Source organism: Pristis pectinata, chromosome 12 (genome assembly GCF_009764475.1).
Source record: "Pristis pectinata isolate sPriPec2 chromosome 12, sPriPec2.1.pri, whole genome shotgun sequence".
NCBI lineage: Eukaryota > Metazoa > Chordata > Chondrichthyes > Rhinopristiformes > Pristidae > Pristis > Pristis pectinata.
The window spans coordinates 497494-522097 of record NC_067416.1 but is presented as its reverse complement, the minus strand read 5'-3'; the positions used below and the strand labels follow the sequence as shown (position 1 = coordinate 522097).

Here is a 24604-nt window from a genome sequence, read left to right as displayed (position 1 = left end):
ATGGCATGGATGATGAGGATAGTGCACAAAGTAATATGCGTGGATTTCAGCAAGATTTTTGAATAGGTCCCAGAAAGCAGGCGGGCCGTGAAAGTGAAAACACTTATAGTTCAAGGTAAAGTGGAAGTTGGATCCAAAATTGAATATCTGGCAAGAATCAAAGAGAAATAGTTGATTGTTGTTTTAGTTATTGGAAGACTGTTTGCAGTGGGGTTCCAAAATGCTTGGTATTGCATGTTTTGCTTTTTGTGCTTTATGACAGTGCTGCAGACCAAATGTAGGAGCCACAATTAAGATGCTTAAACCAAAAAGGTGAGGTGGTTGATTGAAAAAAGTCTGGAGGAAGCTGTCATTTGGCACAAAAGTGGCAAACCGAATTCATTCCAGAGAAATAGGAGCAATGTATTTGGGGAGTGAAAACAAGACATGAGAAAAATATATGGCAAGTGGAAGAGTGCTGAGAAATACAAAGTGACCTTAGTGTACTAAAAGCAGGAAAAAAAACCTGATCTTTAGCCTTGGAGATTTTAGAAAAGAAGGCAGACTAAACGAACTGACCAGAGAAGTAAGCCAACTATTCTTTAGTGATATCAAGGCAATACCAATTTTGATGGATTGGATATGATTGGAAAAGTAACAGGAAGTAACTTGAGAGAACATCTTTGGTCGGAGGTGAGTAGATTGGTTGGGGTGGCAGTGAGGGATTTTTAAATCTGAAAGTCAGTTTTTGGTCTGAAAGAAGAGTCATACAGCATGAAAACAGGCCCTTCAGCCCAACTTGTCCATGCCGACCAAGACTACCATCAAATCTATCCCATTTGCCTGCATTTAGAACATAGAACAGTACAGTGCAGAACAGGCCCTTCGGCCCACAATGTTGTGCCCACATATCTATTCCCTCCTATCTAGAGAATGCCCATATCCCTCTATTTTCCTCTCATTCATGTGCTCATCCAAGCCCCTCTTAAAAGCCCCCCAATGAATTTGCCTCCACCACCCTATCTGGCAACACATTCCAGGCAGCTACCACTCTCTCAGTAAAAAACGTGCCCCTCACGTCTGTTCTGAACCTACCCCCCCTCACCTTAAATGCATGCCCTCTAGTAATGGATCTCACAATAATGGGAAAAAGATATTGCTTGTCCACCCTATCTATGCCCCTCATAATTTTATACACTTCCAACAGATCACCCCTCAGCCTCCACTGCTCCAGAGAGACCAAGTTTGTTCATCCTCTCCTGATAGCACGTGCCCTCTAATCCAGGCAGCATCCTGGTAAACCTCCTCTGCACCCTCTCTAAAGCCTCGACATCCTTCCTATAGTGAGGTGACCAGAATTGCACGCAGTACTCTGAATGCGGCCTAACCAGAGTTCTATAGAGATGCATCAGAACATCTTGACTCCTATACTCAATACTCCGATTAATAAATGCAAGCATTCCATAAGCCTTCTTAACCACCCTGTCTACCTGTGCAGCCACTTTCAATGAGTCATGGACTTGCACCCTAAGGTCTCTCTGCCACACTGTTAATCGTCTTGCCCTTAAGAGTGTACTGCCTCCTGACATTCGTCCTACCAAGGTTCAACACCTCACATTTATCCTGGTTAAACTCCATCTGCCATTTCTCTGCCCACATCTGCAGCTGTTCTATATCACGTCGTGTCCGTCGCCAGTCTTCTACACTATTCACAACTCCACCAATCTTGGTATCGCCTGCAAACTTACTAACTCATCCATCAACATATTCATCCAGGTCATTTATGTACATCACAAACAGCAGAGGTTCCAGTACAGATCCCTGCAGAACACCACTACTCACAGGCCTCCAGCCCGAGTAGGTCCCTTCAACCACCACCCTTTGTTTTCTACAGGCAAGCCAGTTCTGGATCCACACAGCCAGTTCTCCACTGACCCCATGCATCCGAACTTTCTTGATTAACCGTTTATGTGGGACCTTGTCAAATGCCTTACTGAAGTCCATATAGATGACATCCACAGCTCTACCTTCATCAATCCCTCTTGTCACCCTGTCAAAAAAACTCAACCAGGTTAGTAAGGCACAACTTGCCGTGCACAAAGCCATGCTGGCTTTTCCTAATCAAGCCATAGGATATACGATCATCTGGAATCCAATCTCTAAGAATTTTCTCCAGCAATTTCCCTGCAACTGATGTGAGACTCACCGGTCTATTGTCCCCCGGATTTTCCCTTGTTTCTTTCCTAAATAGAGGAACAGCATTAGCCACTCTCCAGTCATCGGACACCACACTTGTGGTCAAAGAGGACACAAAGATACTGGTCAAGGCCCCAGCAATTTCCTTTTTTGCCTCCCTCAATAACCTGGGATATATCCCATTAGGCCTTGGGGACTTATCCACCTTAATACTGTTTAGGAGCTCTAATACTACCTCCTCCCTGACCTCTAAATACCCTAACATGCTTCCGCCCCCAGTTCCAATTTCTGCATCTTGATGTCCCTTACCTGGGTAAATAATGAAGAGAAATACTCATTTAGAACTTCAGCCACATCCTCTGCATCCAAACATAGATTCCCTTCTTTATCCTTAAGTGGTCCTACCCTTTCCCTCGTCATCCTCTTATTCCTGACGTGGGTATAGAATGCCTTTGGATTCTCCTTAATCCTACTTGCTAAAGACTTTTCATGGCCCCACCTGGCTCTCCTAATTCCTTCCTTGAGTTCATTTCTTGCTTCTCTATAGTCCTCATGTGCTCTGTCTGATCCTAACTTCCGAAGCTCTACATACTTGTTCTTTTTCTTCTTGACTAAGTTCAATACTTCTATGGACATCCAAGGTTCCCTTATTTTCCCATTCATGTCCTTCCTTCTAATCGAGACATACCTCTCCTGTACTCTGTGTATTTGATCCTTAAACACCTTCCACGTACTTGACCTGGACTTACCAGCAAAATGGTTTTCCCGGTTTACTCTACCTAGTTCCTGCCTTATGTCTTCTTAATTTGCCCTGCTCCAATTTAAAACCCTCCTGCTAGTCCTATACCTTTTACTTATCTATAGCTGTCCTGAAAGTTAGTGAGTTGTGGTCACTGTTCCCCAATTGCTCACCCACTGATAGGTGAGTCTCCTGGCCAGGCTCATTACTCAACACTAGATCCAGAATAGCCTCTCCCCTTGTTGAACTGTCAACAGATTGATTTAGGAACCCCTCCTGGATACACCTAACAAATTCCGCCCCATCTAACCCCCTTGCACTAAAAAGGACCCAATTTATCTCAGGGAAGTTGAAGTCTCCCATGACCACAACCCTGTAATGTTTACACATTTCCCTAATTTGTTTGCATATCCATTCCTCAATGTCCCGGTAGCTATTGGGAGGTCTATAGTACACCCCCAAGAGAGTGATTGCACCCTTCCTATTCTTGAATTCTACCCATATAGACTCTGTATCTGAGCCCTCCATTATGTCTCCCTGAAGTGCAGCTGATATATTGTCTCTAATTAGTATTGCAACTTCTCGCCCTCTTTTACCCCCTCTCTATTCTTCCTAAAACTTCTAAACCCTGGTACATCGATCACCCATTCCTGTCCCTCCCTCAACCAAGTTTCTGTAATGACCACAACATCATAGTTCCATGTACTGATCCATGCTCTAAGTTCATCACTCTTGCCCATGATACTCAGAGCATTAAAATACAAACACTTCAAACCATTCGTCCCATTACATCTGTTATCAGGAATCTGTCTAATACTACATTCCCTGACATCAGCCCTCCTGCCCGTTCCCTCACTTACTGACTTCTCTTTCCGGGTCCCATCCCCTTGCGAAGCTAGTTTAAATGTTTCCCAGTAGCATTAACAAACCTCCTTGCCAGGAGATTGGTTCCCCTCCTGTACATGTCACCCCTTTCCCCAGAAAAGGTTCCAATGATCCAAGAAGTTGAAACCCTGCCCCCTGCACCATCTCCCCAGCCATTCATTTGCCTGTGCTATCATCCTGTTCTTTCCTTCACTAGCTCGTGGCACCGGGAGTAATCCAGAGATTACTACCTTAGAGGTCCTGCTCCTCAGCCTCCTTCCTAACTCCCTATACTCATTTCGCAGGACCTTTACCCCTCTCTTGCCTATATCATTGGTACCAATATGCACCACGACCTCTAGCTGCTCACCCTCCCCCTTAAGAATATTCTGCAACCGTTTCAAGACATCCAGGACCCTAGCATTCAGGAGACAATACACCATCCTGGCGTCTCTTTGGCGGCCGCAGAATCTCCTGTCTGTCCCTCTGACTATCGAGTCCCCTGTGACTATTGCTCTGCCTGACTTCTCCTTTTCCTTCTGAGCCTCAGCGCCGACCACAGCGCTACTGGCCTGGCTGCTGCTGCCTTGCCCAGATAAGTCATCCCCCTCAGCAGTATCCAAAGGGGTATACTTGTTGCTGAGAGGTATGCACAGGGGGACCCTCCACTGACTTCTTCTTCCCCCTACTTCTCTCGGCACTCACCCATCTACTACCTGAATCCTGCCCTCTGGGTGTAACCACCTGCTCAAAAGTGCAATCTATGATTCGCTCAGCCTCCCTGATGCTCCTCAGTTCATCCAACTCCAGCTCCTTAATCCGGTCTTCCAGGAGCTGAAGTTGGCTGCACTTCCCGCAGGTGTAGTCATCAGGAAGACCATCAAACCCCCTGAATTCCCACATCCTACAGGAGGAGCATTCCATTGCCATATCTGCCATCCTGCCTACACTAACTAAAGCCACAGCAGCAACAATAAAAGGACAAACTTTCCCTCCTTACCTGTTCTTTTGCCTCAGCCACTTCTCGTCGAAGCCTCTTGAGTCAAAGCCACTGAACTACCACTCTAACTCAAGCTCACTCCAATGATAGCTGCTCCAATGATGGCTGCTCTGCTAGACACTACCTCCCTTTTATGATTAAAAACTCCAAGCAAAATGGGGAAAGTAACAAAAACTCTCTGGGTCAGGTGTCTCTCCGCTCTCTTCCTGCTGCTGCCGCTACCTGCGCCTACGCACTTGTGTCTGCTGGGTGAAAAAAAGCTCCAAGCAAAATGGGGAAAGAAACAAAATCTCACCAGGTCAGGTGACTCTCCACTGATTTGGTCCTAATCCCTCTAAATCTTTCCTATCCATGTACCTGCCCAAGTGTCTTTGAAATGTTGTGAATGTATCTGCCTCAACCACTTCCTCTGGCAGCTCACTCCATTTACGGACCACCCTCTGGGTGAAAAAGTTGCCCCTCGGGTTCCTATTAAATCTCCCCCCCTCACCCTGAAACTCTGTCCTCTACTTCTTGGTTCCCCAACCCTGGGAAAAAGACTGTGTACATTCATCGTATCTATGTCCCTCATAATTTTATGCACCTCTATAAGATCGCCCCTCATTCTCCCACACGCCAATGAAAAATGTCCCAGCCTGCTCAACCTCTCTTCATAACTCTGTATCTCAAGTCCCGGCAACATCTTCGAATCTCCTCTGAACCCTTTCCATCTTTCCCATAGAGGAGGAGAAATGGGAAGAATTCTTTTTGTATTTTTGTACTTCTTAAGTTTTTTCACACAGAGAGTGGCGGGTGCGTGGAATGCACTGCCGGCTGAGGTTGTTGGGGTGGATACGTTAGGGACATTTAAGAGGCTCTTAGATAGACACATGAATGATAAAGAAGTGGAGGGCTATGTGGGAGGGAAAGGTTAGATAGATATTAGAGCAGGATAAAATGTTGGCTCAACATCATGGGCCGATAGGCCTGTACTGTGCTGTTATATTCTATGTATTCAAGAAGTGGAACAAATTTCTGGACAGAGCAGTGGAATCACAAACATTGGATTTATTTAAAAACCAGCTGGATGCATTAATAGGAAGATCATACGATCATTATGGATGGTGAACTGAAACTGGCCAGCTTGATCCCAAATTTTGTGAAAGAAGCTCTCTAAATTTATAGAGTCTAGAGTCAAACAGCATGGAAACAGCCCCTTCAGCCCAATTCATCTATGCTGACTGTGTTGCCCAGTGACCTAGTCCCATCTGCCCGCTTTTGGCCCATAGCCCTCTAAACCTGTCCTATCCATGTACTTACCTAGATGACTTTTAAATGTTGCTAATGTGCCTGCCTCAACCACCATTTCTGGTAGCTCATTCCAAATAAGCAGCACCCTTTGCATGAAGAAGATGCCCCTGATGTCCCTTTTAAATCTCTTGCCTCTGATCTTAAGCCTATGCCCTCTGTTTTTAGCACCCCCTCCCTGGAAAAAGACTATGTGCTTTAACCCTGTCAATGCCCCTCATGATCTTGTATACCTCCAACAGGTCACCCCTTAATCTCCTACATTCCAGAGAATAAAGTCCCAGTCTTCACAACCTCTCCTTGTAACTCAGGCCCCCAAGTCCAGGCAACATCTTTTCTGCTCTCTTTCTAGTTTAATAACATCTTTCCTATAACAGAGTGACCAAAACTGTACATGATACTCCAAGTGCGGCCAGCATGCCAAACGCCTTTTTCACCACCCTGTCTACCTGTGATGCTGCTTTCAGTGAACTATGCACTTGAACTCCTTGGTCTCTCTGTTCCATACACTCCCCAGGGGTCTACCATCCACTGTACAAGTCCTATCCAGGTTTGGCCTCCCGAAATGTAATACCTCACACTTATCTGGACTGAAGGCCATTTGCCAGTCATCAGCCCACATACCTAGCTAATCAAGATCCCCCTGTAATTTTTCATAACCTTTTGCACTGTTTACAACACCACCTATTTTAGTGTCATCCGCAAACTTACTAACCATGCCTTGTATATTCACATCTGAATCATTTATATAAATTACAAACAACAAAGGTCTCAGCACCGACCCCTTTGGCACACTACTAGACACAGGCCTCCGCTCTGGGAAATAACCGTCGACCATCACCCTCTGCTTCCTACCACTGAGTCAATTATGAATCCACTCAGTTATCTCCCCCCTGGATCCCATGCAACCTAACCTTCCAGACTAGCCTGCGATGAGGGACCCTGTCAAAGGCCTCGCTAAAGTCCATATATACAACTGCTCAACCGTCATCTACCCTGTTGGTTACATCCTTGAAGAATTCCAAGAGTTTTGTCAGACACCACTTCCCAAGCAGAAAGCCGTGCTGACTGTCCCAAATCAGACCCTGTCTCTCCAAATGTTGTTAGATCCTGTCCCTCATAATCCCCCCCAGCAATTTACCCACTACCGATGTCAGACTCACTGGCCTGTAGTTCCTTGGATTGTTTTAATTACCCTATTTAAACAGCAGTTACGGCATTAGCCACTCTTTAGTCTTCCAGAACCTCATCTGTTGCCAGATATGAAACAAAAATCTGTACAAGGGCCTCTGCAATTTCTCCTATAGCTTCTCACAAGGTCCGAGAATGCACTAGGGATTTATCCACCTTAGTGCATTTTAAGGCCTTCAATACCTCCTCCCTGCTAATTCATATGTGGTCCAAAACATCACCACTCATTCCCCCCATTTCCTTAGCTTCCATTATTTACTCCACAGTAAAAACTGAAGAGAAATATTCATTAAAAATCTCTCCAATTTCCTTTGGTTTCACACACAGATGGCCATGCTGACCTATTCTCTCCCTAGCCACCCTTTTACTCTTAATATACCTATAGAATCTCTTAGAATTTTGCCTCGCCTTGTCTGCCAAATCTCACTCATATCCTTTTTTTGCTCTCCAAACTTCTCTCTTAAGTGCACTCCTACACTTTGTGTTGTCATCAAGAGATTCACTAGTTGCCAATTGCTTATGCGCAGTGTATGCTTCCCTCTTTTCCTTAACCAGAGCCTCAATATTTCTCGTCAACCAGCATTCCCGAAACCTGCCAGCCTTACCCTTCACCCTAACGGAAACATACAGGTCCTGAACTCTTGCCATCACACTTTTAAAAGCCTCCCACTTGGCAGATGCTCCTTTCCCTGCAAACAATCTTGTTGCCCAATCAACCTCTGCAAGATCCTGCCCAATGGCTCCAAAATTTGCACTTCCCCAGTTCAGGACCCTAACCTGTGAACCGACCGTGTCCATCTCCATAACTATTTAAAAACGAATAGAATTATGCTCATTGGACCCAAAGTGTTTGCCAACAGATACTTCTGCCACTTGCCCTACCTCATTCCTCAGGAGGAGGTCCAGTGTTGCACCCTCTCTAGTAGTTTCCTCTATATATTGATAAAGGAAGCTTTCTTGGACACATTTCACAAATTCCACTCCGTCCAAGCCTTTAACACTATGGTTGGTCCAGTCAATATTAGGGAAGTTTAAATTTCCCATGAATACTACCCTATTAAGTTTAGAACTAGCTGCAATCTCTCTACATATTTGCTCCTCCAACTCCCGCTGACTATTGAGGGGGCCTATAATACAATCCCATTAGAGTGACCATCCCCTTCTTGTTTCTAAGTTCTATCCATATGCCTCACTGGTCATTTGGATAGTCAAGCTGTTATAGTCATAGACTCATAGAGCACAGAAATGGGTCCTTCATCCCACCACATCCATGCTGACGTTTTTCCCATCTACACTAATTCCATTTGCCTGCATTGGGTTTGTATAGAACATAGAACATTACACCATGGTACAGGCCCTTTGGGCCACAACGTTGTGCTGACATTTTATCCTGCTCTAATATCTATCTAACCCTTCCCTCCCACATAGCCCTCTATTTCTCTATCATTCACGTGGCTATCTAAGAGTCTCCTAAATCAGTGGTTTTCAACCTTTTTCATGCTGCGGCCCCCAGAACATGTCCTTGTTAGAAGGCAGACCCCCAAAGCCCACAAAATCAAACAATCGATAATTCATGCATACAACACTTAAATTACTGCACATAGGCCCCATTGAAATAGTGACTATTTCAATCACCGATAATTACCAGCGGTGTCTTTCAGTGTTCAGTTCAATGTGAAGGTTGTGCTTGTTTTGCGCTGCAGAGTTTGTCCAAACGTGGTGGTATGAGCGACAAACATACGCGTATGTCATCATCAATATTCAGTCTTGATCTGTATTTGGTTTTCACGGCAGTGACTGCAGAAAATGCTATTTTGCACAAGTAAGTGGTTGCAAATGGTAACAGAATGTTGACGGCTTTGCCGGACAGCAGTGGATACTCCTGGGAACATGCTATCCAGAACGACAACAGTGACATTTGGTTGAACTGAAAGCGCAAAGTCCTGTCAGATGACAGTTCAGCCAGTTCTTCTTGTTCACGTCCAGTTAAATCTGTAAGCATGCATTCAAGCAGATTTCGAATCCAATCAAACATGCTCGTGTCATCGAGCCGAAATACTCATGGAAGTAATGTGACAGCTGTTGAATACGGTTCAAAATGGTGCTCGCAGTGGCCTCTGTCTTAGTCTCGTTCACTGTCAGAAAGTCAGCCAGCAACGTAGACGCCTTGCTCGCATCTTCCCTTGCAGATACGGAGTTTTTTCTGGAAGGCATTGATTTTGTCATGCGTTTTCAGAACATTTGAGCCAGGTCCTTGCAATGATAGATTTAAGCTATTCAGAATGTTGGAAGTATCTGCAAGATAAGCTAATCTGGCAACCCACGTCTCATCTGTCAAGAACTGTGCCAACGATCCGTTATGCTCATTTAGAAAAATGAGCAGTTCATCTCACAATTCATACACACGCTGCACAATGTGGCCTCGTGACAGCCATCTGACTTCTGTATGTAGCAACAAATGCTTATGCTCGGCTTCCATTTCACGGCATATGTTTTCAAACAAACGATGATTGAGCGGCCTGGCTTTGATAAAGTTAACGATTTTAATGCACGTGGAAAACACATCCGCAAGATTTTCATCCACATCCTTTGCAGCCAAAGCCTCACGGTGAATCATGCAGTGGGTTGCTGCTACATGTGGAGCTACTTCTTTCACTCGTGCGACTAGACCCGACTTCTGTCCCGTCATTGCGGCAGCACCATCCGTGCATACTCCAATACACTGTGTCCACGCCAATGCCGACTGTACAAAAAAAGTGTCAAGCACACGGAAAAGTTCTTCACCGGTTGTATGCCCTGGGAGCGCCTTGCAAAACAAGAAGTCTTCCAAGGCCTCTCCTTCCCAGCAATATCGAACATAAACCAACAACTGCGCAGCACTGGCAACATCAGTACTTTCATCGAGCTGAATCGCAAATCTGACTTGCTGAAGACGTGCTATCAGCTGGCTCTGTATATCTTCCTCCATATCGCCAATTCTTCTGCTTACTGTGTTATCCGACAGTGGAATGGCTTTCAGTTTTTGACTGGATTCTTTTCCCAGTACAACTTTGCACATATCTACTGCTGCAGGCAGTATAAGTTCTTCTCCAGTTGTGTGAGGCTTTCTGGAACGTGCTATCCGTAATGCTACCAAATATGATGTGCGAAGAGCCTTCTCATTTACAGTGGCGCAGGCTGTCATTTTGCCTTTCTGCTTGAGGTACAGCTCCTTTTGCCGCTCAAAATATTCCTTCGGCTTACTGGCAATGTCTGGATGCACTGTTGTTAAATGGCGCTTCAATTTCGCTGGTTTCATTGCATCGTTGGACAGTATTTGCAAACACACAACACAGAGTTTGGTCCGCATTTGTCCCCACTGTGATGAAGCCATATGAAATGTATTCTGGATCGTACTTGCGTTCTTTTCTCTTTCGGTCACCCTTATCCCCTTCGTCATCAGCACCTCCCGGTTTTTGGTCAGCTTTTCTCTTCAGAAATTTCTCCTTACTTAGCAATACACGCTGGACAGTTTAATTATTATTACTGATAAACAAAATTATCAAAACTAATCTAAAATTTACATGCTTGCGCACTTTTCGTTTAACAATGACGTGACTGTGGTGTAAATGCACGGTAAGCAAGCAATATTATTAAGGCACACCAACAACGTCACTCAGTCTCGCTATCACTACAGTGCACAACGGAATAGTAGTGAGTAGTGAACACTACTGACTACTCTGACTACACAAATCGAATATTAAGTGGCAGCTTACCAGAAGGGAACACCGTCTAAGTCTCTAAGATTGTCGCCTATAATAGATAGAATAGATATGGCCAATTTTCTGAATAGTGGAAAACCGGAGCAAGCAAGTAAGCTACGTCTTGCTTTCTCATTTTGCTCTTGGCTTGCTTGCGGAGCCCCGGCAACCTGCCGTGAACCCCCAGGGGTTTGCGGACCACAGGTTGAAAACCTCTGTCCTAAATGACCCTAGTGTATCTGCCCCCACAACCTCAGCCGGCAATGCATTCCACGCACCCACCACTCTCTGTGTGGAAAAACCTACCTCTGACATCCTCCTTGTACCTTCCTCCAGTCACCGTAAAATTATGCCCCCTCGTGTTAGCCATTTTTGTCCTGGGAAAAAGTTTCTGACTGTCCACTCGATCAACGCCTCTTATCATCTTGCAGACCTCAATCAAGTCACATCTCAGCCTCCTCCTCTCCAAAGAGAAAAGCCCTAGCTCATCCAACCTATCCTCATAAGACATGCTCTCCAATCCAGGCAGCATCCTGGTAAATCTCCTCTGCACCCTCCCTAAAGCTTCCACATCCTTCCTCTAATGAGGCGACCACTCCAAGCGTGGTCTAAGCAGAGTTTTATAGAGCTGCAGCATTACCTTGTGGCTCTTGAACTTGATACTCTGACTAATGAAGGTCAACATACCATATGCTTTCTTAATAACCTATCAAATGAGGGGGGAACCTCATAGAAACATTTCGAATGTTAAAAGGCCTGGACAGAGTAGATGTGGCAAAGTTGTTACCCGTGGTAGGGAAGTCTAGTACAAGAGGGCACGACTTCAGGATTGAAGGGCGCCCATTCAGAACAGAGATGCAGAGAAATTTCTTTAGCCAGAGAGTGATGAATCTGTGGAATTTGTTGCCTCAGGCAGCTGTGGAGGCAAAGTCATTGGGTGTATTTAAGGCAGAATGATAGGTATCTGAGTAGCTAGGGCATCAAAGGTTATGGTGAGAAGGTGGGGGAGTGGGGCTAAATGGGAGAATGGATCAGCTCATGACAGAATGGTAGAGCAGACATGATGGGCCAAATGGCTGACTTCTGCTCCTTGATCTTATGGTCTTATGGACCTATGCGGCAACCTTGAGGGAGCCATGGATGTCGACCCCAAGATCCCTCTCTTCCTCCACACTGCTAAGAGTCCTGCCATTAACCTTGTATTCTGTCTTCAAATTCGATCTTCCAAAGTGTATCACTTCATGTCTCTCTGGGTTGAACTCCATCTGCCACTTCTCAACCCAGCTCTGCATCCTATCAATGTCCTGTTGTAATCTACAGCAACCTTCTGTACTATCCACAACACCACCAACATTTGTGTCGTCAGCAAATTTACTAACCCACCCTTCCACATCCTCATCCAAGTCATTTATAAAAATCACGAAGAGCGGTGTTTAAGTCGACCCATGCTCTGTAGTAAATCAGACAACAACAGAACCAAAGAACTTACGATTAATGCTTTATTAGTTTAACGCTAGCAGGAGTGAGGGATACAGGGAAAGAGTAAACAGTGTAACCCGAGCTCTGTAACCCGAGCTCTGTATTAGACTCACTCAAAGATTCAATGCCAGGGTCCCTCTTTTATAGTTATAACAAAGAAGCCGACATGCTAAGTTTCACATACCAAGCTATTCTAATGATTTCTTTTTCTTAATTGAAATGATTTACTCTTTGTTTCATTATCCGTTATTTTCCTTATCTTTAAGCACTTTGTAATTCAGCAGCAGTTCATCATGTTACAGTCTGAAGTCACAGACAGCTCCAGGCTCGAAGGACAACCGTTTATCGCAAAGACAGGATACTCCTTTAACTAACTTCTTCTTTGATTTACACCTGGACATCGTGCATCTCAACAATAGTTAGGCCACAACAACCTGAACAATATTAAGTGTTACGTTCTCAGTTACTTTGACGGGGGGGGAGGGGGGAGCGGTGGGGTGGGGTTCCAGAACAGATCCCTGAGGAACACCACTGGTCACCAACCTCCTCCAGTCAGAATATGCTCCATCTACCACCACCCTCTGTCTTCTATGGCCAAGGCAATTCTGAATCCACACACATAAGTTTCCCTGGATCCCATGCCTCCTGACTTTCTGAATGAGCCTTCCTTGAGGAACTTTATCAAACACTTTACTAAAATCCATGTAGTACACCACATCCTCTGCTCCACCTTCATCAATGTGCTTTGTCACATCCTCAAAGAATTGAATCAGGCATGTGAGGCATGACCTGCCCCTCATAAAGCCATGCTGACTGTCCCTAATCAGCCTATGCTTCTCCAAATGCCCATAAATCTTGTCTCTAGGAATCTTCTCCAGTAATTTGCACACCACTGAAGTAAGACTCACTGGTCTGTAATTCCCAGGGTTATCCCTACTCCCTTTCTTAAACAAAGGAACAATATTTGCCACCCTCCAAGCATCTGGCACTACTGCTGTGGCCAGTGAGGATGCAATGATACATCACCAAAGGCACAGCAATCTCTTCCCTCGCTTCCTGTAATCACCTTGGATATATCCCGTCCGGCCCCAGTGACTTATCTATCCTAAAGTTTTCCAAAAGTTCCAGCATATCCTCTTTCCTCACGTCGACGTGCCCTAGCGTATCAGCCTGTTGTATGCCATCCTTACAAATGTCAAGGTCTCTGTCACTGGTGAATACTGAAGCAAAGTATTTATTAAGGACCTCACGTTAGTGTCGTGGTTAGCGTAAAGCTTCACAGCGCTAGCGACCTGCGTGCAAATCCGGCCACTGGCTGTAAGGAGTTTGTACGTATTGGTATTGGTTTACTATTGTCACTTGTACCGAGGTACAGCGAAAAACTTATCTTGCATACCGATCGTACAGGTCAATTCATTACACAGTGAAGTTACATTGAGTTAGTACAGAGTGCATTGACGTAGTACGGTTGAAACCAATAACGGTACAGAGTAAAGTGTCACAGCTACAGAGAAAGTGCGGTGCGATAAGGTGCAAGGTCACAACCAGGTGGATCGTGAGGTCATAGTCCATCTCATTGTATAAGGGAACCGTTCAATAGTCTTATCACGGTGGGGTAGAAGCCGTCCTTAAGTCTGGTGGTACATGCCTTCAGGCTCCTGTATCTTCTACCGGATGGAAGAGAGAATGTCCTGGGTGGGTGGGGTCTTTGATTATGCTAGCTGCTTCACCAAGACAATGAGAGGTAAAGACAGAGTCCAAGGAGGGGAGGCTGGTGTCTGTGATGTGCTGTGTCCACAACTCTCTGCAGTTTCTTGCGGTCCTGGGCAGAGCAGTTCCCGTACCAAGCAGTGATACATCCAGACAGGATGCTTTCTATGGTGCATTGGTCAAAGTTGGTGAGAGTCAAAGGGGACAAACCAAATTTCTTTAGCCTCCTGAGGAAGTAGAGGCGCTGGTGAACTTTCTTGGCCATGGCATCTATGTGATTTGACCAGGACAAGCTTTTGGTGATGTTCACTCCCAGGAACTTGAAGCTCTCAACCCTTTTGACCTCAGCACCACTGATGTAGCCAGGTGCATGTACACCGCCTCTTTTCCTGAAGTCAATGACCAGCTCTTTTGTTTTGTTGACATTGAGGGAAAGGTTGTTGTCATGACACCATTCCACTAAGCTCTCTATCTCCTTCCTGCACTCCGACTCATCGTTGTTTGAGATACGGCCTACCACGGTGGTATCATCTGCAAACTTGTAGATGGAGTTAGAGCAGAATCTGGGCACACAGTCACGAATGTATAGGGAGTAGAGTAGAGGGCTGAGTAAACAAAAGTCTGATGTAGGTGTCTTTACTGTCCAGATGCTCCAGAGCTGAGTATAGTGCCAGGGAGATGGCATCCGCTGTAGACCTGTTTCGGTGATAGGCAAATTGCACTGGGTCCAGGTTGTCTGGTAGGCTGAAGTTGATGTGTGCCATGACCAACCTCTCAAAGCACTTCATAATGGTAGATGACAGAGCCACTGGTCGGTAGTCATTGAGGCATGTTACCTTGCTTTTCTTCGGTACCAGGATGATAGTGGTCTTCTTAACACAGGTAGGGAGAGGTTAAGTATGTCTGCAAATACTTCTGCCAGTTGATCAGCACAACATCTGAGCACACGGCCAGGGACACCATCTGGGCCAGGCGCTTTCCTCGTGTTCACTCTCCGGAAGACTGATCTTACGTCCTCCACTGTGATCACAGGTTCAGCTGCATCGGAGGCTGTCAGGGTGGATGGTGATAATCCACTTCCCTTCTGTTTAAAACGTGCATAGAATGCGTTAAGTTCATCCAGAAGGGATGCGCTGTTGTTAGCTATGCAGCCTGTCTTCGTCTTGTAGCCTGTTATGGCATGTAAGCCCTGCCATAACTGACGGCTGGTCAGGGACTCTATTTGGAGTCGGTATTGCCTCTTGGCATCCCTGATACCTTTTTGAAGGACATACTTCGATTTCTTGTACAGATCAGGATCCCCAGATTTGTGTGCAGCAGTCCTCTCCTTCAGTAGGGAGTGGATCTCCCGGTTCTTCCGTGGTTTCCTGTTTGGGAACATCTGTATTGTCTTCTTTGGTACACAGTCCTCCACACACTTGCTGATAAAGTCTGTGATGGTGATGGCATACTCATCAAGGCCGGCAGCTGAGTCTTTGAACATGGACCAGTCCACTGTCTCAAAGCAGTCACGTAGAACCTCATCCGTTTCCTCAGACCAGCACTGCACGACTCTCCCTATCGTATCCTCCCGTTTCAGTTTCTGTTTGTATGCAGGGAGGAGGAGCACAGCCTGGTGGTCTGATTTCCCAAAGTGAGGACGAGGGATGGCTTGGAAGGCATCTTTGATGGTTGTATAGCAGTGGTCAAGGGTGTTGGCACCCCTGGTGGAGCAGGAGATGTGCTGATAATATTTTGGTAACACACTCTTGAGGTTGGCCTAATTGAAGTCCCCTGCGATGATGAAGAGGGCCTTAGGATATCCTGTCTCAAGGTTATTGACCACTGAGTATAGCTTATTGAGTGCAGGCTTCATGTCCGTCTGTGGTGGGATGTAGACTGCCATCAGGATAGCTGAAGCGAACTCCCTTGGCAGATAGAATGGTCAACACTTCACTGTGAGATATTCTAGGCTGGGTAAGCAGGAGCTCGCCAGAACTGTCACGTCTGAGCACCATAAGTTATTGATTAAGAAGCGATTCTGTGGACGCAGGAAAGAAACTCGGAAGGTAGTTTGCCTCCCAGGTGCCAGGGTCTGGGATGTTTCAGATCGCATCCAAGATATCCTGAAGGGGGAGGGAGAACAGCCAGAGGTCATGGTACATATTGGTACCAACGACATAGGTAGGAAAAGGAATGAGGTCCTGAAAAGAGACTATAGAGAATTAGGAAGGAAGTTGAGAAGCAGGACCTCAAAGGTAGTAATTTCCGGATTACTGCCTGTGCTAAGCGACAGTGGGTATAGGAACAGAATGAGGAGGAGGTTAAGTGCGTGGCTGAGGGATTGGAGTAAGGAGCAGGGATTCAGTTTTCTGGATCATTGGGGCCTCTTTTGGGGCAGGTATGACCTGTTCAAAGAGGACGGGTTGCACTTGAATCCCAGGGGGACCAACATACTGGCGGGGAGGTTTGCTAAGTCTACTAGGGAGAGTTTAAACTAGAATTGTTGGGGGGTGGGATCCATACTGGAGAGACTGGGGAGGAGGTGTTTGGCTCTCGAGTGGAGGAGGCGAGGAGTGGGTGCCGTGGGCAGGCGATAGAGAAGGGACATGTTCAGACAGGCTTGAGATGTGTCTATTTTAACGCAAGGAGTGTTGTGAACAAGGCGGATGAGCTTAGAGCTTGGATCGATACTTGGAGCTATGATGTGGTGGCCATTACCGACACTTGGATGGCTCTGGGGCTGGAATGGTTGATTCAAGTGCTGTGTTTTAGATGTTTCAGGAAGGACAGGGAGGAGGCAAGAGGGGTGGGGGAGTGGCACTGTTGATCAGAGATAGTGTCACGGCTGCGGAAAAGGTGGACGTTGTGGAGGGATTGTCTACGGAGTCTCTGTGGGTGGAGGTTAGGAACAGGAAGTGGTCGATAACGGTGCTGGGTGTTTTTTATAGGCCGCCCAGTAGTGACAGGGTTATTGAGGAGCAGATAGGGAAGCAGATCCTAGAAAGGTGTGAGAATAACAGAGTTGTTGTGATGGGGGATTTTAATTTCCCAAACATCGATTGGCATCTCCAGACAGTGAGGGGTTTAGATAGTGTGGAGTTTGTTAGGTGTGTTCAGGAAGGGTTCTCGACACAGAATGTAGATAGACCTACGAGAGGAGAGGCTGTGCTTGATTTGATATTGGGAAATGAACCTGGTCAGGTGTCAGATCTCTCAGTGGGTCAACATTTTGGTGATAGTGATCATAATTCTATCTCCTTACGTTAGCACTGGAGAGGGATAGGAACAGACAGACTAGAAAGGTGTTTACTTGGAGTAAAGGGAATTATGAGACTCTCAGGCAGGAAATTGGAAGATTAAATTGGGAACAGATGTTCTCTGGGAAAAGTACAGAAGATATGTGGCAGATATTCAGGGGATATTTGTGTGGGGCTCTGCATAGACATGTTCCGATGAGACAGGGGAGTCATGATAGGATACAGGAACCGTGGTGTACGAAGGCTATAATAAATCTAGTCAAAAAGAAAAGCATACAAAAGATACAGAGAGCTAGGTAATGTTAGAGATCTGGAAGAGTACAAGGCTAAAAGGAAGGAACTTAAGAAAGAGATGAGGAGAGCCAGAAGGGGACATGAGAAGGCCTTGGCAGGCAGGATTAAGGAAAACCCCAAGGCGTTCTACAAGTATGTGAAGAGTAAGAGGATGAAATGCAAAAGGATAGGGCCTATCAAGTGCAGCAGTGGGAAAGTGTGTATGGATCTGGAAGAAATAGCGGAGGTACTTAATGAATACTTTATGTCAGTATTCACCACGGTAAAAGATCTGGGGGATTGTAGTGGGGACTTGCAGCGGCCTGAAAAGCTTGAGCATGTAGATATTAGAAAAGAGGTGGTGCTGAAACTTTTGGAAAGCATCAAGTTAGATAAGTCGCTGGAACCGGATGAGATGTACCCCAGGTTGCTGTGGGAGGCGAGGGAGGAGATTGCGGAGCCTCTGACAATGATCTTTGTGTTGTCCATGGAGACGGGAGAGGTTCCGGAAGATTGGAGGGTTGCAGATGTTGTTCCCTTACTCAAGAAGGGGAGTAGGGATAGCCCAGGAAATTATAGACCAGTGAGTCTTACCTCAGTGGTTGGTAAGCTGATGGAGAAGATCCTGAGAGGCAGGATTTATGAACATTTGGAGAGGTATAATATGATTAGGAATAGTCAGCATGGCTTTGTTAAGGGCAGGTCCTGCCTTACGAGCCTGATTGAATTTTTTGAGGATGTGACAAAGCACATCGATGAAGGGAGAGCAGTAGACGTAGTGTATATGGATTTCAGCAAGGCGTTTGATAAGGTACCCCATGCGAGGCTTATGGAGAAGGTGAGGAGACATGGGATCCAAGGGGACATTGCAGTGTGGATCCAGAACTGGCTGGCCCACAGAAGGCAAAGAGTGGTTGTTGAAGGGTCGTATTCTGCGTGGAGGTCGGTGACCAGTGGTGTACCTCAGGGATCTGTACTGCTGCCCTTACCATTTGTGATTTTTATAAACAACCTGGATGAGGAAGTGGAGGGGTGGGTTGGTAAGTTTGCGGATGACACAAAGGTTGATGGTGTTGTGGATAGTTTGGAGGGCTGTCAAAGGTTACAGAGGGACGTAGATAGGATGCAGAGTTGGGCTGACATGTGGCAGATGCAGTTCAACCCAGATAATTGTGAAGTGGTTCATATTGGTAGGTCAAATATGTTGGCGGAATATAGTCTTAATGGTAGGACTCTTGGCAGTGTGGAGGATCAGAGTGATCTTGGGGTCCAAGTCCATAGGACGCTGAAAGCGGCTGCGCAGATTGACTCTGTGGTTAAGAAGGCATATGGTGTATTGTCCTTCATCAATTGTGGAATTGAATTTAGGAGCTGTGAAGTATTGTTGCACCTATATAGGTCCCTGGTCAGACCCCACTTGGAGTATTGTGCTCAGTTCTGGTCGCCTCACTACAGGAAAGATGTGGAAGCCATAGAGAGGGTGCAGAAGAGATTTACAAGGGTGCTGCCTGGAATGCGGACCATGCCTTATGAAAGCAGGTTGAGGGAACTCGGCCTTTTCTCCTTGGAGAGATGGAGGATGAGGCGGGACCTGACTGAGGTGTATAAGATGATGAGAGGTATTGATAGGGTAGACAGTCAGAGGCTTTTCCCCAGGGCTGAATTGGTGGCCACAAGAGGACATAGGTTTAAGGTGCTGGGGAGTAGATATAGAGGAGATGTCAGGGGTAAGTTTTTTTACTCAGAGAGTGGTGAGTGCGTGAATCGGAGGTGGAGGCTGATACGATAGGGTCTTTCAAGAGACTATTAGCTCGGTACATGGAGCTGAGTAAAATAGAGGGCTATGGGTAAGCCTAGTAATTTCTAGGGTAGGGACATGTTCGGCACAGCTTTGTGGGCCAAAGGGCCCGAATTGTGCTGTAATTGTTCTATGTTCTAAGCAGACCCCTCCGCCTTTAACTTTGCCTGAGGACGCTGTCCGGTCCATTCGATAAATTGAGAAGCCCTCAAGTTGAATAGTACAGTCAGGTGAGGCAGGTGTGAGCCATGTTTCAGTGAGACATAGTACACAACAGTCCCTCAGTTCTCTTTGGAAGGTCAGTCTTGCCCTTAGTTCATCAACTTTGTTCTCAATGGACTGGACGTTAGCTAGTAGTACACTGGGGAGGGGGGCCTTGTAACCACGTCGCTTCAGCCTCTCATGCAGCCTATCCGTCTTGCCACGTTTCCAAGATACGCAGCGGCGACTCTTTGTTCTTGAAGTGGAGCCACCAAGTAAGTTATTATTTAGGGTCAGACCTGTAAGACCTGGGGTGGCTTCCCCTGGACTGGATGGTAAGTATCTTCTCCTAGCTAGACTTTGAGGACCTGGAGCGGATTCACCTGGACTGGAAGGTAAGTGATTGCCAGTGAACAGACTTGGAAGACCTGGCGCAGACTTATCAGTATGGCTGGAAAAGTGGAGATGTATATAATGCCTTTTATGGGCATTCTAGATAAACATATAGGACAGGAAGGAATACAAGTTTATGCTGATATAGTTAGATAAGGATGATTGAAGAATGAACACAATGCAGATTGTTGGGTCAAATGCCCTATTCTTATGTTGCAATACAATTCTCTCTTTCTTCTCTCCCACACCCACCTCCCAACCCCCCACCCCCTTCCTTAACCTGCTGTTGGAAGAGTGAAGAGAACATGGACATATAAACAAGTATGGCAGTGAGATGGAGAATTAGTGATGGGCAAGTGGAACCTCTCGGTCATTCCTATGGACACAAAACTGCATTTGGTTTCTCCAATGCAGGGGAGACGCACTGTGAGCACTGTTTTAGTATGCCATATTGGAAGAAGTGCAATTGAATTATTGCATCACCTAGAAGGACTTTTGGGATCCTGGAGAAGTTAGAAGGGTAGAGGTAAAAGGATAGGTTGCATCTCTGTGTTTGCATGGGAATGTGGAATGAAAAGGGGAGTGCTTGGTGGAAATGGAGGATTAGACCAGGGGGTTAATGGTCACTTTGGAATGCTGAAAGGAATGGGTGGAGAGGACGTTCCTTAGTGGGGGAATCTAGAACAAAGTGGCACAATTTCAGAATAAGGTGCCCATTTATGATGGTGATCTGAGGTGGATGATGCTTTGGAATTCCCTATCTCGGGGAGATACGGAGGAAGGGTCATTTGAATTTATTCATGACAGATGGTTAGACATTTGAACTACAGTAAAGTTGAGGGTCATGGGGAGAGGGGGAAAGTGGTGTTGACCCCAAGACTGGAATCTTTTTGATAGTGGAAAAGACTCAAGGGGCTGATTGACTTACTTTGGTTCTTCTTTCTTGTGCCTTATATTTGGAAAACCTTAGCTAACCTTTTTTATTTATAGGATGTGTCAAAAAGTTTCAAAGAAAAATGGATGTAACCATTCAAGGTGGTGTTCTGATTGATACATATGCATGTTTTAGTGGTTTTGTAGAAATCTTTGGAACAGGAGATTATGGCAAAAGGAATTGAATGACAATCACTTTTTTAAAGAAACAGCAAGGATATTTACTTGGTGTATTTCTCCTAGAAACCATAGAAAAACTACAGCACAGAAAACAGGCCATTCAGCCCTTCTAGTCTGTGCCGAAACATTATTCAGCTAGTCCCATTGACCTGCCCCCAGCCCATACCCCTCCAGACCTCTCTCGTCCATGTATCTATCCAATTTACTCTTAAAAGTTAAGAGCGAGCCCGCATTTACCACATCAGATGGCAGCCCATTCCACACTCCCACCACTCTTTGAGTGAAGAAGTTCCCTCTAATGTTCCCCCTAAACCTTTCCCCTTTCACCCTGAAGCCATGTCCTCTCGTACTTATCTCTCCTAATCTAGGTGGAAAGAGCCTACTTGCATTAACCCTGTCTATGCCCCTCATCATTTTATAAACCTCTATCATATCTCCCCTCATTCTTCTCCGCTCCAAGGAATAAAGTCCTAACATGCTCAATCTTTCCTTATAACTCAAATCCTGAAGACCCGGCAACATTCTTGTAAATCTCCTCTGCACTCTTTCGATCTTACTGACATCCTTCCTGCAGTTCGGCGACCAGAACTGCACACAATATTCTAAATTTGGTCTCACCAATGACTTATACAACCTCACCAAAACATTCCAACTCCTATACTCAATACTTTGATTTATAAATGCCAGGATTCCAAAAGCCTTTTTTACAACCCTGTCTACCTGTGACTCTACTTTCAAGGAATTATGTATCTGAACTCCCAGATCCCTTTGTTCCTCTGCACTCCTCAGTGCCCTACCATTTACTGTGTATGTCCTCCCTTGATTTGTCCTTCCAAAATGCAACACCTCTCACTTGTCTGCATTAAATTCCATCTGCCATTTTCTGGACTATTTTTCCATTTGATCCAGATCCCTCTGCAAGCTTTGAAAGCCTTCCTCACTGTCCACTGCACCTCCAATCTTAGTGTCATCCTCAAATTTACTAATCCAATTTACCACATTATCGCCTAGATTATTGATATATACAACAAACAACAATGGCCCCAACACAGATCCCTGAGGCACGCCACTAGTCACAGGCCTCCAATGTGAGAAACAACCATCCACAACCACTCTCTGTCTTCTCCCTCTCAGCCAATTTCGAATCCAGTTCACAACCTTTCCATGGATACCCATTGACTGAACCTTCTGAACTAATCTCCCATATGGGACCTTGTCAAAGGCCTTACTAGAGTCCATGTAGACAACATCCACAGCCTTACCTTCATCTACTTTCTTAGTGACCTCCTCAAAAAAACTCCACAAGATTCATTAAACATGATCTACCACGCACAAAGCCATGCTGACTATCCTTAATCAACCCTTGGCTGTCCAAATACTTATATGTCCTATCTCTCACAACACCTTCCAATAATTTACCCACTACTGATGTCAGGCTCACTGGCCTATAATTACCTGGTTTACTCTTCGAGCCTTTCTTAAACAATGGAACAACATGAGCTATCCTCCAGTCCTCTGGCACCGTACCCGCGGCTAAGGACATTTTAAATATATCTGCCAGGGCCCCTGCAATTTCTACACTAGTCTCTCTCAAGGTCCGAGGAAATATCTTGTCAGGCCCTGGGGATTTATCTACCTTTATTTGCTGTAAAGCATCAAGTACCTCCTTTTTAATCTCTATATGTTCCATGACACTCGTGCTTGTTTCCCTTCCTTCCATATCCACGATGCCAGTTTCCTGATTAAATACTGATGCAAAAAAACTGTTTAAGACCGCCCCCATTTCCTGAGGCTCCACGCATATACGACCACTCTGATCTTCTAGGGGACCAATTCTGTCTCTTACTATCCTTTTGCTCTTAACATACCTGTAGAAACCCTTTGGGTTTACCTTCACATTATCCACCAAAGCAGCCTCATGTCTCCTTTTTGCCTTCCTGATTTCCTTTTTTAGTATTTTCTTACATTTCCTATACTCTTCAAGTACCTCATCCGTTCCTATTTGCCTATACCTGCGATACACCCCTCTCTTTTTCCTCACCAATATCCCTTGAAAACCAAGGTTCCCTATGCTTGTTACCCTTGCCTTTAATCCTTTCCTGATACAGGCCGTCCCCACGTAACGAATGGGTTCTGTTTTTACAGACATCCATAAGTGGATTTTGTCTGTAAATCAGAAAATGCACAAATATCACTTGACATGGTAACCATACTTACACAGTATTATAATGAATGGCATCAAAAACACATAAGACACATGAGAAAGAACAATTACTATAAATGGAGGGGAGGGGGGAACTACTTCTGCCATTTGTCAGAACAAATGTGTGTATGTCGCATTTTTGAATTCAATAATATTACTGGAGCTTGTTTGTATGTAGGGTGTCTATAAACCTGGCATCCGTAATCCAGGGACAGCCTGTATTCACTTGCATTTAGAAGTGTATTCATACTGCCCTGTTTGATGGCTTTGACAAGAAGGTTGCTATCGGAATCAGTATTCAGATCTCAACTATTTACAATCCATGTTACAGGAGTAGGCCATTTGGTGCTTTTGATCAGGGCAGTGAGGTTAATGTAGTCCATGTGGACTTCAGTGAGGTGTCTGACAAAGTCCCACATGGGAGACTGGTCCAAAAGGTTAGATCCCATGGGATCCAAGGCAGAAGATGAAGGACCTTTTTCATAGAATCATAGAACAGTACAGCACAATACAGGCTCTTTGGCCCACAATGTTGTGCTGACCTTTAAACCTCGCCTAAGACTATCTAACCCCTTTCTCCCACATATCCCTCTATTTTAAATTTCTCCATGTGCTTATCCAGCAATCTCTTGAATTTGACCAATGTACCTGCCTCCACCACCACCCCAGGCAGCGCATTCCATGCCCCAACCACTCTCTGGGTAAAAAAACCTCCCTCTGATATCTCCCTTGAAATTCCCACCCATTACTTTAAAGCCATGTCCTCTTGTATTGAGCATTGGAGCCCCGGGAAAGAGGCACTGGCTGTCTACTCTTTCTATTTCTCTTAATATTTTGTATACCTCTATCATGTCTCCTCTCATCCTCCTCCTCTCCAAAGAGTAAAGCCCCAGCTCCCTTAGTCTTTCCTCATAATGCATACTCTCTATAAAAAGGCAGCATCCTGGTAAATCTCCTCTGCACTCTTTCAAACACTTCCACATCCTTCCTATAATGAGGTGACCAGAACTGGACACAGTACTCCAAGTGTGGTCTAACCAGGGTTTTGTAGAGCTGCATCATTACCTCGCGGCTCTTAAAGTCGATCCCACAACTTATGAATGCTAACATCCCATAAGCTTTATTAACTACCCTATCCACCTGTGAGGCAACTTTCAGGGATCTGTGAATATGAACCCCCAGATCTCTCTGCTCCTCCA

The 24604-nt window shown here is 45.5% G+C and overlaps 1 protein-coding gene across 2 annotated transcripts in view; it reads left to right on the top strand.

The window, feature by feature from the left end:
- The window catches only part of sh3pxd2aa (SH3 and PX domains 2Aa), a 434682-nt gene that overhangs the window by 37815 nt on the left and 372263 nt on the right, over positions 1–24604 (top strand). The gene's annotated exons all lie outside the window — the stretch shown is intronic.